Below are 16,819 nucleotides of genomic sequence, written 5' to 3' on the forward strand. Positions count from 1 at the left end.
AGCACCTCCCACAGACCACCCAGAGGAACACTGTCGAACGCATTCTCCAAGTCACAAAACACATGTCAATTGGTTGGGCAGACTCCCATGCACACTTAAGGATGCTGCCGAGGGTGTAGAGATGGTGCACAATTCCACAGCCAGAACAAAAACCACACTGCTCCTCCTGAATCTGAGATTCAACCTCCAGATAGACCCTCCGCTCCAACACCCCCAAATAGAAAAAAAAAATTCTAATGTGAATTTAGTCATAGCCTGGTTTTTAGTGAAGGTAAGTTGTCATGGAAATAATGGATGTGTAAGTAACTTACTTGCATGCTAGGGCTACTCGAAATCATAATCACGATTATTCTGTTCAATATTGAAATCACAATTGAATTTTTGAAATTGGAAAAGCATTTACTGAACGTGTTTGGAACAGTATTGATTGAACATGTCTAAAAAACACTCTCCTGTTATCAGTGCTGCGAAAGTTCATGTTTTACACGAACTAGTTCAAAGTTCCGTTCACAAATTTTAAAATGAACTTCTTCAGGTCATAGTTCATAATTGAAATTCCATTAACAAATTTATGGTTCCAAAAATAAAAAGTTTATAGTTCTTTCTTTCCCCCAATAAAAAAAAGTTGCTTCAAGATGTTACTCTCTGGCATTTTGACATTTTCTCATTGTTTTCACCCATTCCACTCACTAGTATCTAGGTGCTATTGCCGTACAATCTTAAATCTAAGAGAAAATTGCTTGAATTGTCTTTGAATCAAAAACATAACTGTTGTCGAGAATGTGTAAACACATATCATCTGCTGGTGGTGCCGAACCAAGGTTGGAAATTAAGCATGTACAAATTAAATAATTAATATAGAAAAAAATATATATACCGTATTGGCCGGAATATGTGACGGTGTTTTTTGCATTGAAATAAGACTGAAAAAGTGGGGGTCGTCTTACATTCAGGGTCTAGACATTACACCAATTCACAACGCTAGATGGCGCCAGATATTACATCTCAGCCGACTCATCTCAGTAGTCCATCCACACCTTGAAACAGTTGAAGAAGGCACACCAGAGGCTTTACTTCCTCAGGGTGAAAGCTGAAACAGCATCAAATTCCACGCCCCCTGATGGTTAACTTTTATAGAGCATCCATCGAGTCCATCCTGACCTACTGCTATACAGTGTGGTTCACCAGCTGCACTGCAAAGGACAGGAAGGACCTGCAGCGGGTGGTGAAGACGGCAGAGAAGATAATCGGGACTATATTACCCTCCCTTGAAGACATAATAATAATAATAATAATAATAATAATAATAATAATAATAATAATAGTAAATTATATTTATAACGCACTTTACATTCTGAGGAATCTCAAAGTGCTACATGGCAAGTAAAAACAAGAAAACAAAGCGAAGACAAGTATTAAACAACCAGGATGTGAGAACAGGATTACGAAAATGCTAGAGTAAAGAGGTGAGTTTTAAGTCCGGTTTTGAAAGAGTCAGTGGATTGGGGTGCTCTTAGGTGGTCGGGGAGGGCAGAAGGCCCAGTCGCCCATGCTGCGCAACTTGGTGTTCGGGACGTGGAGAAGATGAGCAGCGGCTTCGGGTGGCAGGTTTTGGGGTAAGGAGTTCTTCGAGGTATGGGGGAGCATGTCCGAGGATACACTGGTGAATGAGGAGGGCGATCTTATAATCAGTTCGGAATTTGATGGGGAGCCAGTGCAGAGAACGGAGGATGGGTGTGATGTGGTCGCTTTTCCGCACCCTCATCAGGATCCTAGCAGCGCTGTTTTGGTTGTACTGTAGCCTCTGGAGGCTCTTGCTAGGGATCCGGACGAGGAGTGCGTTACAATAGCCTACCCTGGAGGAGACAAAGGCGTAGACAAGTTTCTCAGCATCCGTCAGGGTAAGTGTGGGGCGGCGTTTAGAAATATTCCTGAGGTGGAAGAAGGAGGTTTTGCAGATGTGTTTTATGTGTGACTCTAGGTTGAGTTGAGGGTCCAGTTTCACACCCAGGTTAGTGACAGTGGCTGAGAGGGGATAGTGTCACCGGCGAATGAGATGCTTGTTATTGGGCAGGTATGGATCTGATGGGGAGTGCCAATTAACATGGCTTGGGTTTTGTCACTGTTGACTTGCAGGAAGCTGAGATAACCCCAGGAGGGCAAAGAAAAACTCACAAAACCCCAACTGGAGAAAAATTAGACACCTTGAGAAGATGGGAGGATCCCCCTTCCAGGACGACCAGGCTGCTATGAATACAGAGTGGGCAACATTTAACACAATATAATATGAAACTATGAAATAAGGTATTCTAAATGTTCATAGTCAAAGAGCTCTAGGAAGACGCATTCAGTCATCGTGGGAGCACCTGCGAGGAGATGGTGCAACCCAGTTCTTGTCCCGGTTAGTTGGTCTAGAATCCAGACAGCAACTTTCAGCTTGTGTGTCACTGAGCCTCCTCCTTAAGATGGGGATGAGGGGGCAGGAGAGTAGAAACTGCAGCCAAATTGGTCAGCGTAGTTTAATTAAAGGCCAGAGCATAGAAATGTGTCCTTAATCGTGTCTTGAATGCGTCCACCAAGGTAGCAGTTCTGATTCAAGATTCAAGAATTTTCAAGAATTTTATTGGCCATGTTTGAGCATGCCAAACATTTCAGTCTCTGTTCAACATTTAGGTGACGAACAACACTCAGGACATGTGCAAAAATTGACAAATATTCTCAAACATCCCCTGATCTCAAACTCCCAGGAGGGCAAGGGAAAACTCAAAACTCCTTCTAGGGGAAATGAGAAACCTTGAGAAGAGACCACAGATGGGAGATCCCTCTTCCAGGATGACCAGGCTGCAATGGATGCAGAGCGGACACATAGTACACATAACATAGACAATGTAAAGATAAAGCATCAAGAGCAGGATGGTATTGCACAGCAATGTCTCTGAGACTCTAAGAGTGGTGTGAGTTCGTCAGAGCGACAGCCTGGGGGAAGAAGCTGTCCCTGTGTCTGCTGGTTTTGGCGTACAGTGCTCTGTAATGCCGTTCGGAGGGGAGTAGTTCGAACAGACTGCAACCTGAGTGAGATGGGTCTGTAGAGATGTTACTTGCACGTTTCCTGGTCCTGGACAGGTACAAGTCCTGGATAGATGGGAGGTTTTGTGCTGGTTTGTGCGCTCCGACTTCCGCCTGACTTCCGCCCACGTCGCCGTTAGGCTCTCGATCGTCGCTCTTCGGACACAAAGTATGGCAGCGGACCAAGAGGTTTGTACGGCTTCTTGCACCAACTGCACCCTTCTCTTAGAGAGGTTGTCTCTGCTAGAGGGACGTGTCCGCCAGTTAGAGCAAAATAGTGCGATAACAGTAGTTGTGGCGGACACAGACGCGGGCTGTAGTCAGCCCGCTAGCCCGGTTAGCATTAGCCCCAAGCGGCTTGCTAATCGCGATGAGCCAGGTAAGACGCATAGCCGTCCAAAGTCATCTCGGTCTACTGGCCCTCGCACTTTGGTCATAGGTGACTCCATTACCCGAAACATTACGCTTAAAAATACAGCTGCGGTAATGTGTATTCCTGGGGGCAGAGCACCCGACGTAGAAGCTAATCTTAGGGAGCTGACTCGCAATAGCCCTAGTCAAAAGCGTAGTTCCACCAACACGCGCTACTCGGACATAGTGATACACGTCGGCTCCAATGATGTTAGGATGAGACAATCAGAGATCACAAAGAAAAACATAGCGAGGACTTGTGATCTTGCCAGAAAGATGAGTCGGCATCGAGTATTTGTCTCTGGCCCACTGCCTGGGAGAGGCACTGATGAGAGGTTTAGTAGATTAGTCTCCTTTAATCGATGGATGGCTGGGTTCTGTAAAAAGCAGGGACTGTATTTTATAGATAACTGGTCCTCCTTCTGGGGCCGCCCTTCTGAGGAAGGACGGCCTTCACCCTAACCGTGAAGGCGCCTTCACTCTTTCTAGGAATATAGATTACTGTTTGAGTCACTCATGACAGGTCACTTTAGAGCAGGCCAGGGCAGAGGTGATTAGACCACCTGTGAGGATGGGTTTGGAGTCTGTTAAGTTAAAGTTAACTAGCGCTAGGCTAGACTTTCAGCATACACATAGCTCCTCGTGTAGACTACAGCACGACAGTTTGAATAGTGCTACAGTACACATAAACACACTTTCTACTGGGGTAGTAGACAAATCCAATCACTCCGTCCCGACCGGTCTTGCTGATGAAACGGTGCCTGTTTTAGATAACTTCACATATGTAACAAATATTCACCATCAAATTCCCACGATCGTTTCATCCCACCGCGCTAATAAACTTTTGAGAGGTGATGTTAGGCCTAGAGAAAACAATTTTACTCGCATCCCGTTTAAAAATCCTTCGATAGATACGCACCCTGATCGACCGATTACACTTAAACTCAGTTTTATGAATATTAGATCGCTTCATACGAAAGCAGTTCTCGTTAATGAACTCGTTCTGCGTAGCGTGCGGCACTGTTGCGCTATTTTCGGGAATGTCTGCTGTACGCGCACTTGCTCCTTTTTTTTTTCCTGCTCCTCTTATTTATTTATTTAAATATTTATTGTTGTGTTATTTATTCATTATTTATTCTGCACGCTTTTGTTATACTTGTTTACTTGTTTGTCTGTTGTGAGCCATGTCTTGTCACCGTGGGATAGGGGGGAACGAAATTTCGGTTTCTTTGTGTGTCTTTGGCATGTGGAGAAATTGACAATAAAGCTGACTTTGACTTTGACTTTATCACGGAACATAATCTAAACGTTTTTGGTCTTTGGGAGACCTGGTTAAAACCTAATGAACTGCTGCCACTTAACGAGGCCTCACCTCCAAATTTTGTGAGCTCGCATGTGGCGCGTCCTCGAAAAAAGGGTGGGGGTGTCGCCCTCATCTCAAATTCTGAGCTTAGATTTAGGCGTCGCTCAATTCACGTATTTAAAACATTTGAAGTTCTCATTGTGCGATCCACTGCTTTACTGTCATTCTATCTTGCTGTTATTTACCGTCCACCAGGGGCTTACTCTGGCTTCTTGGATGTATTTTCAGAATTTGTGGCTGATCTAGTGACAAATGCAGACAATATAGTTATCATGGGTGATTTCAACATCCACATGAATTCACCATCAGAACCACTGACTTCGGCATTTCAGACTTTAATCGATACGTTTGGTTTTACGCAAGCCGTACAGGCAGCAACGCATAAGAATGGAAATACCTTAGATCTGGTATTATCCCGGGGACTCAAATATAGCAGTACTGCCATACACTACTGTTTTGTCTGATCATTTCTTAATAAAATTTGAAATTTTAGTTCCTTGTCAAAGACAAGAGAGCAATCAGAATTATAGCAGCCGTAATTTTAACTCCATGACTGCAACTGTGCTATCTGAGTTACTGTTGCCGGCAACCGCCATGTTTGCCGCATACAGCGGCTCCATTGATAATCTTACAAATGAATTCAATGCGACATTATTAAAAGCCATCGATTCTGTGGCGCCGCTACGTCTGAAAACTCGCCGTAGATGGCCAACTCCGTGGTTCACAGATGAAACATGTACGCTTAAGCAATTATGTAAAAAGCATGAGCGCAGATGGCGTTTAACCAAACTTGAGGTTTTCCATCATGCATGGAGGGACAGCCTCCTGAAATATAAAGATGAAACATGTACGCTTAAACAATTATGTAGAAAGTATGAGCGCGGATGGCGTTTAACCAAACTTGAGGTTTTCCATCAGGCATGGAAGGATAGCCTCCTGAAATATAAAGATGCGCTTATCTTAGCAAAAACTCATTATTTTTCACAAGTCATTAATCTCAATAAAAACAATCCTAAATACCTATTTGATACAGTGGCAAAGCTAACTCTGCGCCAGCCGACCCCCGATAGCTCCTTCCACTCAGCTGACGAGTTTATGAAATTTTTTGCTCAAAAGATTGAGTCCATTAGGGACGAGATCAAGAATACCAGTTCAGAGGCTGCTCTCACGGTCAAGAAAATTTGATCACATTACCCCAATATTAGCCAACTTACATTGGCTCCCGGTCCATTAAAGATGTGACTTCAAGGTTCGTCTACTCACCTATAAATCACTGCATGGCTTAGCGCCTTCATATCTCGTCGACCTAGTCGTTCCTTATGTTCCGTCTCGTAACCTTAGTTCGCAAAACGCTAGTCTTTTAGTTACACCGAGGGCCAAGGAAATTTCTGCAGGTTCTAGAGCATTCTCTATTCGGGCTCCAGAGCTTTGGAATTCCCTACCAATGGATATTAGAACTCCCCTCCGCGAGTCGTCACCTTATCGTAGTGGAGGGGTTTGCGGGCCAAGCGGAACGCGGCTTCGGCGGTTGCTGAGGCAAAAACCCGGGCGTGGGAGGAGTTCGGTGAGGCCATGGAGAATGACTTTCGGACGGCTTTGAGGAAATTCTGGTCCACCATCCGGCGTCTCAGGAGGGGGAAGCAGTGCAACGTCAACACTGTTTACAGTGGGGATGGCGTGCTGTTGACCTCGACTCGGGACGTCGTGAGTCGGTGGGGAGAGTACTTCGAAGACCTCCTCAATTCCACCTACACGCCTTCCATTGAGGAAGCAGGGCCTGGAGACTCTGAGGCGGATTCTCCAATCTCTGGGGTCGAAGTCACTGAGGTAGTCAAAAAACTCCTCGGTGGCAAGGCCCCGGGGGTGGATGAGATCCGCCCGGAGTTCTTAAAGGCTCTGGATGTTGTGGGGCTGTCAAGGCTGACACGTCTCTACAACGTTGCATGGACATCGGGGACAGTGCCTCTGGATTGGCAGACTGGGGTGGTGGTTCCCCTCTTTAAGAAGGGGGACCGGAGGGTGTGTTCCAATTACAGGGGAATCACACTCCTCAGCCTCCCTGGTAAGGTCTATTCAGGGGTGCTGGAGAGGAGGGTCCGTCGGGAGGTCGAACCTCGGATTCAGGAGGAGCAGTGTGGCTTTCGTCCTGGCCGTGGAACAGTGGACCAGCTCTACACCCTCGGCAGGATCCTCGAGGGGGCATGGGAGTTCGCTCAACCAGTCCACGTGTGTTTTGTGGACTTGGAGAAGGCGTTCGACCGTGTCCCTCGGGAGGTTCTGTGGAGGGTGCTTCGGGAGTACGGGGTGCCGAGCCAACTGATAAGGGCGGTTCGGTCCCTGTATCACCGATGCCAGAGTCTGGTCCGCATTTCCGGCAGTAAGACGGATTCGTTCCCAGTGAGGGTTGGGCTCCGCCAAGGCTGCCCTTTGTCACCGATTCTGTTCATAATTTTTATGGACAGAATTTCTAGGCGCACCCGAGGCATTGAGGGGGTCCGGTTTGGGGACCTCAGCATCGCGTCTCTGCTTTTTGCAGATGACGTGGTGCTGTTGGCTTTTTCAGGCCGTGATCTCCAGCTCTCGCTGGAACGATTCGCAGCCGAGTGTGAAGCGGTCGGGATGAGGGTCAGCTCCTCCAAATCCGAGTCCATGGTCCTCGATCGGAAAAGGGTGGAATGCCCTCTCCGGATCTGGGATGAGATCCTGCCCCAAGTGGAGGAGTTCAAGTATCTTGGAGTCTTGTTCACGAGTGAGGGGAGGATGGAGCGTGAGATCGACAGGCGGATCGGTGCAGCGTCGGCAGTAATGCGGACCCTGTACCGGTCCGTTGTGGTGAAGAGAGAGCTGAGCCAAAAGGCAAAGCTCTCAATTTACCGGTCGATTTACGCTCCTACCCTCACCTATGGTCACGAGCTATGGGTCGTGACCGAAAGAACGAGATCTCGGATACAAGCGGCCGAAATGAGTTTTCTCCGCAGGATGTCCGGGCTCTCCCTTAGAGATAGGGTGAGAAGCTCGGTCATCCGGGAGAGACTCGGAGTAGAGTCGCTACTCCTCCACGTTGAGAGGAGCCAGATGAGGTGGCTCGGGCATCTTATCAGGATGCCTCCTGGACGCCTCCCTGGGGAGGTGTTCCGGGCATGTCCCACCGGTAGGAGACCCCGGGGACGACCCAGGACGCGCTGGAGAGACTATGTCTCTCAGCTGGCCTGGGAACGCCTTGGGATCCCCCGGGATGAGCTGGATGAAGTGGCTGGGGAGAGGGAAGTCTGGGAGTCCCTCCTAAAGCTGCTGCCCCCGCGACCCGACCCCGGATAAGCGGAAGAAGATGGATGGATGGATGGATGGATGGATGGATGGATATTAGAACTACTACCTCAGTAGAAACATTTAAGACACGTTTAAAGACACATTTCTATGAGATGGCCTTTAACTAACTTGAAGTGGCCGATTCGGCCGGAGTTTGTTTTGTTCTCTCTGCCCACCCCCTCCCTGGCTGGGGAGGGGGTTAGGTGGCGCAAAAGCTGATAGCGGCTAGCTGGATTCTTGGGGACCAATTCAAGATGAAGAAACTGCAGCTCAACCTCCATGCAGACACTGCCAGGACGATCGAGGGAACCTCGATCCATTTTTTCATTGATTTTCATATTGTGTATTACTTGTGCCCTCTCTGCATCCATTACAACCTGGTGATCCTGAAAGGGGGATCTTTCCATCTGTGGTCCCTTCTCAAGGTTTCTCATTTTACCCTGGTAGGGTTTTTTTGTGTTTTTCCTTGCCCTTTTGGGAGCTTAAGATCAGGGGATGCTTTGAGAATAATTGTCAATTTTTGTCTATGTGAAGCCCTTTGAGACTGTTTGTGATTTAGGGCTATACAAATAAACTTGACTTGACTTGATTCTACTTGACTTCAGGTTGGTTCCAATTTATCTTTTCTGCAGTCGATTGTCCATTGTAGTCTGTGCTTGTCTAAACTAGAGAGTGATGGAGGTGCAGCGGATAGACTGGATGATGGCAGTATAAAAAGTCTTCATCAGCTCGTGTGATAGGTTGAACTTCCTGAGCTGTCGCAGAAAGTACAGCCTCTGCTGGACCTTCTTCCGGACAGAGTCTATGTGGCTGGTCCATTTCAGGTCCCGAGATATTGTGGATCCCAGCAACTTGAAGATGTCTCTGGAGAGAATAGTATTACTGAGGATAGTGAGGGGTGACAGTGGTGAAGGGTTTCGCCTGAAGTCCACTGTCATCTCCACGGTCTTAAGCGGGTTCGGCTCCAGGTGGTTTTGGCTGCACCAGTGGACCAGCCGCTCCACCTCCTGTCTGTACGGAGTCTCGTCACCATACCGGTTCAGTCCGATGAGAGTGGTGTCGTCCGCATACTTCAGGAGCTTCACAGAAGAATCGCCTGAGGAGCAATTGTTAGTGTAGAGAGAGAAGAGCAGTGGGGAGAGGACGCACCCCTGGAGGGTTCCAGTATTGGTGGTCCGGGTGTCAGATGTGATGGTCCCTAGCCTCATACGCTGTCTCCTGTTAGTCAGGAAGCTGGTGATCCACAGACAAGTGGAGGCAGGCACCGCGACTTCTGTTGGAGGATGTCAGGAGCGATGGTGTTGAACACAGAGCTTAAGTCCACAAACAGGAGCCAGGCGTACATTCATGGGGTGTCCAGGTGGTGCAGGATGTAGTGTAGTCCCATGTTGACCGCATCGTCCATGTTAGGGTTGATAGGTTAGTTTGATCCTATGCTTATGTTGAAATGTAACCTGTAATAATTAAACTCGCTTGTCCTGTCTTAACAAAAGTAGTAGAACAAAGTGCTAAGATCTTTTGAACTGATTGACTAGCTGCAGAGGAAGCAATCAAAGTTGTTTTGTATACACAACATCGTGAAAGACCCCCTGCTGTGCTTTGATCAGCAGGCCAGGGGCTTCGGCCCCATCCTATCTACTCTCACCCCCGCTCTGTTTCTCTCAATAAAAATGCTTCTGCAAGAGGCCTGAGTCAGACTGCATTCGATCATCGCTGTACACACAGCGGCGAATGGACTCTCCACCTGCAGGTGCTTAAAAGGACTTACTTGTCTCCTGTTTGGTTCTTGCAAAATAAGTTGGAGTGTGCACAACTCTAACAGTCCACCGACCTGTTTGCCCGGTAGGCAAAGTGCAGGGGGTCGAGCAGGGGGCCCGTAATGTCCTTCAGGTGGTTTAACATTAACTTCTCAAAATATTTCATGACCACAGATGTCAGTGCGACAGGTCTATAGTCATTCAAACCTGTGATGGTGGGCTTCTTGGCCACCGGTATGATGATGGAGCTCTTGAAGCACGAGGGCACCTCACACAGCTCCAGGGAATGGTTCAAGATCCGTTTAAAGGTGGGTGCCAGTTGTTCAGCACAGACTTTCAAGCAGGAGGGGGACACGCCATCTGGGCCTGGTGCCTTCCTGACCTTTTGTCTCCGGAGCATCCGACACACCTCCTCCTCATGCATCTGAAGTGCGAGTGTGGCTTCTGTAAGAGAGAGAGTAGGTGATAACGATGATGGAGGTGTGGACAGAGGGGTTGTGCGGGGAGGTGTGTATGCTGATTGTGCTGCAGGAGATCCTGTTGTGTGGGTGGACAGTTCAAACCTACAGTAAAACCTGTTCAGCTAGTTTGCAAGCCTTGGGCTCTCCACAGGACGTTTATACAAACGCATGTATAATGATTTCTTAATCTTGTTTTGAAAGAATGAGACAAAGGTGATAAAATGTCTAGTAATGTTCTTAATGTGTTTTTGAAAGGAGAGTGTTAGGTCAAAAGTGACACTGAGATTCATTATATTCATTATAGAATCACTTTGGCAAATAGTGAGCCAACATGAACCAATTCTCGGGAGAGTGAGGCTTCATACGTTGTCAATGACTTTATGTCTATAATTAAACTTGACTTGTTAAACTCTTCAGAAACAAATGCTTCGAAGCTTCTGCGCATTTTGACTGCTCACTAGTTTTTTTCTGTCCTATACTTCAGTGTTGGTGTTTGTTTCAGCAGTCTCTGTCAAGTCCAGTCATGTTTTTTTCCCCTGGGTGTATTTTTTTGGTATATACCCTTGTTATTTTTTACCTTTGTTAATTTTGTGTTTTTGATTGTCAGAGTAGGCTTCATTCTTTTGGAAAATAAATACGTCTTGTTTTTATTTGAATACATCCTGTTCGCGGGTCACTGAGGCCCCCCTTTGGAGCCAGGCCTGGAGGTGGGGCTCGAAAGCGAGCGTCTGGTGGCCGGGCCTTCGCCCATGGGGCCCGGCCGGGCACAGCCCGAAAAGGAAACGTGGGTCCCCCTTCCCATGGGCTCACCACCTGTGGGAGGGGCCAAAGGGGTCGGGTGCAATGTAAGCTGGGCGGCAGCCAAAGGCAGGGACCTTGGCAGGCCTATCTCCGGCTGCAGAAGCTGGCTCTTGGGACATGGAATGTCACCTCTCTGGCTGGAAAGGAGCCCGACTGGTGTGCGAGGCAGAAAAGTTCAGACGAGACATAGTCGGACTTGTCTCCACACACAAATTGGGTTCCGGTACAAGCCCTCTAAAAGAGAGTCCAGCCCCTTCCACTCTGGAGTTCCGCACGGTGAGAGGCGTCGAGCAGGTGTGGGTATACTTATTGTCCCCCGGCTGGGCGCCTGCACATTAGGGTTCACCCCAGTGAACGAGAGAGGAGCCTCCCTCCGCCTTCGGGTGGGGGACGGGTCCTGACTGTTGTTTGTGTCTATGCACCAAACGGCAGCTCAGAGTACCCACCCTTTTTGGAGTCTTTGGAACAAGTGCTGGAGAGTGCTCCTTCTGGGGACTCCATTGTTCTACTGGGTGACTTCAATGCTCACATGGGCAATGACAGTGAGAACTGGAAGGGCGTGATTGGGAGGAACGGCCCCCCCGATCTGAACCCGAGCGGTGTTCTATTATTGGACTTCTGTGCTCGACACGGATTGTCAATAATGAACACCATGTTGAAGCATATGGGTGGGTTGGCTCCGATGGTGGGGGAAGTTACTGGTCCGACCTGGCAGACCCGAACGTAATATGAGGGTCTGCTGGGAACGTTTGGCAGAATCCCCTGTCAGGAAGAGCTTCAATTCCCACCTCTGGCAGAGCTTTACCCACGTCCCAGAGGACGCGGGGAAATTGAGTCCGAGTGGACCATGTTCCGTGCCTCCATTGTTGAGGCAGCCGACCGGAGCTGTGGCCGTAAGGTCGTTGGTGCCTGTCGTGGTGGCAATCCTGGAACCTGCTGGTGGACACCGGCGGTAAGGGATGCCGTCAAGCTGAAGAAGGAGTCCTATCAGGCCGTTTTGGCCTGTGGGACTCCGGAGGCAGCCGACCGGTACCGGACGGCCAAGTGGAACGCGGCTTCGGCGGTTGCTGAGGCAAAGAACCGGGCGTGGGAGGAGTTTGGCGAGGCCATGGAGAATGACTTCCGGACGGCTTCGAGGAAATTCTGGTCCATCATCCGGCGTCTCAGGAGGGGGAAGCAGTGCACCGTCAACACCGTTTACAGTGGAGATGGCGTGCTGCTGACCTCGACTCGGGACGTCGTGAGTCGGTGGGGAGAGTACTTTGAAGACCTTCTCAATTCAACCGACACGCCTTCCATTGTGGAAGCAGGGCCTGGAGACTCTGAGGCGGACTCTCCAATCTCTGGGGTCGACGTCACTGAGGTAGTTAAAAAACACCTCGGGGGCAAGGCCCCAGGGGTGGATGAGATCCGCCCGGAGATTTTAAAGGCTCTGGATGTTGTGGGGCTGTCATGGGTGACACGCCTCTACAGCATTGCGTCAACATTGGGGACGGTGCCTCTGGATTGGCAGACTGGGTGGTGGTTCCCCTCTTTAAGAAGGGGGACCAAGAGGGTGTGTTCCAACTACAGAAGAATAACACTCCTCAGCCTCCCTGTTAAGGTCTATTCAGGGGTGCTGGAGAGGAGGATCCGTCAGGAGGTCGAATCTCGGAATCAGGAGGAGCAGTGTGGTTTTCGTCCTGGCCATGGAACAGTGGACCAGCTCTATACCCTCGGCAGGATCCTCGAGGGGGCATGGGAGTTCGCTCAACCAGTCCACGTGTGTTTTGTGGACTTGGGGACGGCGTTCGACCGTGTCCCTCGGGAAGTTCTGTGGAGGGTGCTTCGGGAGTACGGGGTGCCGAGCCAACTGATAAGGGCGGTTTGGTCCCTGTATCATCGATGCCAGAGTTTGGTCCGCATTTCTGGCAGTAAGTCGGGTTTGTTCCCAGTGAGAGTTGGACTGCGCCAAGGCTGCCCTTTGTCACCGATTCTGTTCATAACTTTTATGGACAGAATTTCTAGGCGCAGCCGAGGTTTTGAGGGTGTCCGGTTTGGGGACCTCAGCATTGCGTCTCTGCTTTTTGCAGACGACGTGGTGCTGTTGGCTTCTTCAAGCTGTGGTCTCCAGCTCTCACCGGAGGGGTTCGCAGCCGAGTGTGAAGCGGTCAGGATGAGAATCAGCACTTCCAAATCTGAGTCCATGGTCCTCAGTCGGAAAAGGGTGGAATGCCCTCTCCGGATCGGGGATGAGATCCTGCCCCAAGTGGAGGAGTTCAAGTATCTTGGGGTCTTGTTCATGAGCGAGGACAGGATGGAGCGTGAGATTGACAGGCGGATCGGTGCAGCGTCGGCTGTGATGCCGACTCTATACCGGTCCGTCGTGGTGAAGAGAGAAAGAGCTGAACCAAAAGGCAAAGCTCTTAATTTACCGGTCGATCTACGCTCCTACCCTCACCTATGGTCACGAGCTATGGGTCGTGACCGAAAGAAATTATTTCATTTATAGAGCACACCTCTCACCTAGGACCTTTTTGCCATGGGTGACCCTACCAGGGGCATGAAGCCCCAGACAACATGGCTCCTAGGATCATTGGGACACGCAAACCCCTCCACCACGGTAAGGTGACGACTCACCACGCACATTTCAACATCTTACTCATAAATACTATCAATATCTTACATAAAAATGTGATACCTGGAAAATTACCACACCAGTAGTGAATTGATAGAATAGCAAAACCTAAATCACTAGTAAACACACTAAAATAAAAGTGTGTGTGTGTGTGTGTGTGTGTGTGTGTGTGTGTGTGTGTGTGTGTGTGTGTGTGTGTGTGTGTGCGCGTGTGTGTGTGTGTGTATGTGTGTGTGTGTGTGTGTGTGTGTGTGTGTGTGTGTGTGTGTGTGTGTGTGTGTGTGTGTGTGTGTGTGTGTGTGTGTGCGCATGTGTGTGTGCGTACGTGCGTGCGTGGGTGGGTTCATGCGCACGCGCGTGTATGTTTGCCACTTTTTTGGGAGCCATTTAGAATTTGCTAAAATTGTGAAAATTTATTTTGTTGCGTTAAAATAGTTGTGTCTGAGGATTAGATGAAGTGTCGTTCCACTTCAAAAAAGCAAATGGTACTTTATACATAACAAACCCACAGGTCAATTTTGACCGCAACTCAATAGAAGGGTAATTGTGCGGATCAAATAATTGGACCGAGACCCACTTTTTAAGGTAGTCTTGCTATGTTTTCTGTTGAATTTTTTTCACTGAAATGTAAACTAAAGAGGGCAATATCCACCTCTGTTCACAAGTAAAAAATTGAAGATTGATCAATGAACGAATGAGGTTTAATGGTAATTATCTTTATCACCTTGTTCAGAGATATGAGATCCAGCATCACTGTTTTCTCAGGAGCATGGTCAATACTCTCCATTTAACATCCAATTGACCCAGCTTGTATAAATTACTTTGGACCAAGGGAAGTGAAGCTTACATATCGGCAATCAAGATTAACAGTGACATGACATCGACTGACTGGCAGAAGGTTTTAGGCAGTGGATTCATTGTAAGATGTGGTTGCAGAATGCAAAGGAGTAAGATGCATTCACAGTATACATATTTACAAAACATTGAGGAACTAATTAGGACCAAAAAAGGTACAAGTCAGATGGCTTTTACAAATGGTATACATCAGGTGTCACCAACATGGTGCTCGCGGGCAAGAGGTAGCCCCTAAGAACCACTTAAACACTTGCATTAGTGTAAATTTGGTAATGAAAAAATCTTAAACAACAATAAAAATCAACAGAAAAAAATGATATAGTTTAGAAAGTTACGATTCGGTCATATGACCTGACCGAATCGTAACTTTCATGGACAAACACTAGAAAGCAAAACGACAATGATTTACTTCCAAATAATTTGCACACATATTTTACTTAAGAAATGCATAACATTGATATTGTAAAACCTCAGGTTCGAAACAGTATTGTGGGAGTTAGCATACACTTACCTCTGATTAAACCTAAATACATTTCATATATCATGATAGGGTTTGCCTGTCTTTTTTTAATTTAATTTCATTTTTTGCGTTCTTAGGGAAGATTGAAGGTTTTGTGCTACACTGACTGGAATTTGGAACTGTTCTTAACTCCTTCCAGTTTGACCCCAGTTCTATTTGTTCTATTAAAACATCCCCACTGCTTGATGCTGCTGCTCCCACCTTGCTTCACTGTAGGTATGATATACTTTTGGTGATTACCAGTGTTGTTTTTGTGCCAGCCATACCTTTTTGAATTATGACCAAAAGGGTCAACCTTGGTTTCATTGTACCATAATACATTTTCCCACATCCTTTTTGGGAAATCTCTAATGTGTTTTTCAAAATGTAGGCAGGTTGAGATGTTTTTCTTTGTAAGAACACGCCAAAGCCATTCCAAGGTTGAGACATATGAAGAAGGTGGAACACTGTTACATGTACTAAATAGCCTGTATGTGCCATTTCTGCAGCTCCTTTAATATTGCTGTTTTCCTTTTGGCATTATGAACCAGGTTGCGCCGCGGTCAAAGCAAGCACGGTGAGCGGAAAACTTGATGAACAGAAGCTGTCCAAAGTGAACTGTCTTTTATTTTTCAACATAAAAATATGGAGTAACAGCCTGTAAGTTACACTGTTATGCAAGAGTATCTGGAAAAGTAGACAATAAATAACATTATGAATCGAGGTCCCAGTGAGTGTCATGGTGCCACAAGTCACACATATCCTATTGATCGAGGTGATAAGACCCATTTCTTTCATGCAGAAAAACAGTAGTATGACCTGCCAGACTACTACACACTGACAAAGTTCAGTGTGCTCTCTAAGATGGAAACGCAGGTATTGCAGAGACAAGATGAAATGGCTCTATCCGTGGGCTGTAGTTTGCCCATGTCTCCTCTAGGGTATGTTGTATTGAGTATGGCGTATTTGTCTTTTTTACCCAGGGCCCAAAGCCCAAAGACTCCACCAAATCCCGAATCGGTACACTATTGCCACACTCACCAATGCTCCAAAATTAGCACCAATAAGTATTTCATAACAGTATTCCATTTTATTTTTCATTTATCTCCAGATGGAATAAGAGTTACAGATATCTGGGCTCTGCGTCCGAGGCCAGACCAGCGGTGCATCTGGGGAAGAAAGAGCATCTTTGTTGCAGTCTGTACATTTATAGGTGGCAGATGTTTGCTTATGTGCAGACGTCCTTCGATAAACTGCTCAGGCTTGGTTCAGATTTCAGTTGGTCATGCCATCTGAGAGGGTGTTTTTCCACAATGCGACTGATTGGTCATGTTTGCAGCCTCTTCCAGTCACACTGGTTTTACTATCAAACAGATCAAGGTCACCTGACATGATCCTTTAAAACAGTTTTGTCACTGCAGAACTCAAATATATATTGCATCGTCCAAAGTTTACTAAAGACAAGCAAATTTGTCACAGTGGGCAAAGTTTATCGCAGGCCACATACTCTTAAAGTGATCAATAAAAGTATTAATTATATTCTGAATATCAAAAGGTACTGGAACATTTTTTTCCTGCATACTGGGACTTCACATGATTGACTTGCCAACACCAAGATTTTCGTTGTAATAATACTCTATGCTGCCCATGTAGTCGAAACACCGTGTTCAGATTATTTCG

The 16,819-nt window shown here is 47.3% G+C and overlaps 1 long non-coding RNA gene across 1 annotated transcript; it reads left to right on the plus strand.

The window, feature by feature from the left end:
• The first annotated feature begins 3,209 nt into the window (after nucleotides 1–3,209).
• LOC148394642 (uncharacterized) lies at nucleotides 3,210–15,755 on the plus strand. The gene is made up of 3 exons (XR_015859973.1): nucleotides 3,210–3,255; nucleotides 15,238–15,376; nucleotides 15,691–15,755. It is a non-coding gene; the product is annotated as an uncharacterized LOC148394642 (long non-coding RNA).
• Nucleotides 15,756–16,819: the final 1,064 nt, after the last annotated feature.

This window comes from Syngnathus floridae, chromosome 8 (genome assembly GCF_059516105.1).
Source record: "Syngnathus floridae isolate MCC-2025c chromosome 8, RoL_Sflo_1.0, whole genome shotgun sequence".
In the NCBI taxonomy this organism is placed as follows: domain Eukaryota; kingdom Metazoa; phylum Chordata; class Actinopteri; order Syngnathiformes; family Syngnathidae; genus Syngnathus; species Syngnathus floridae.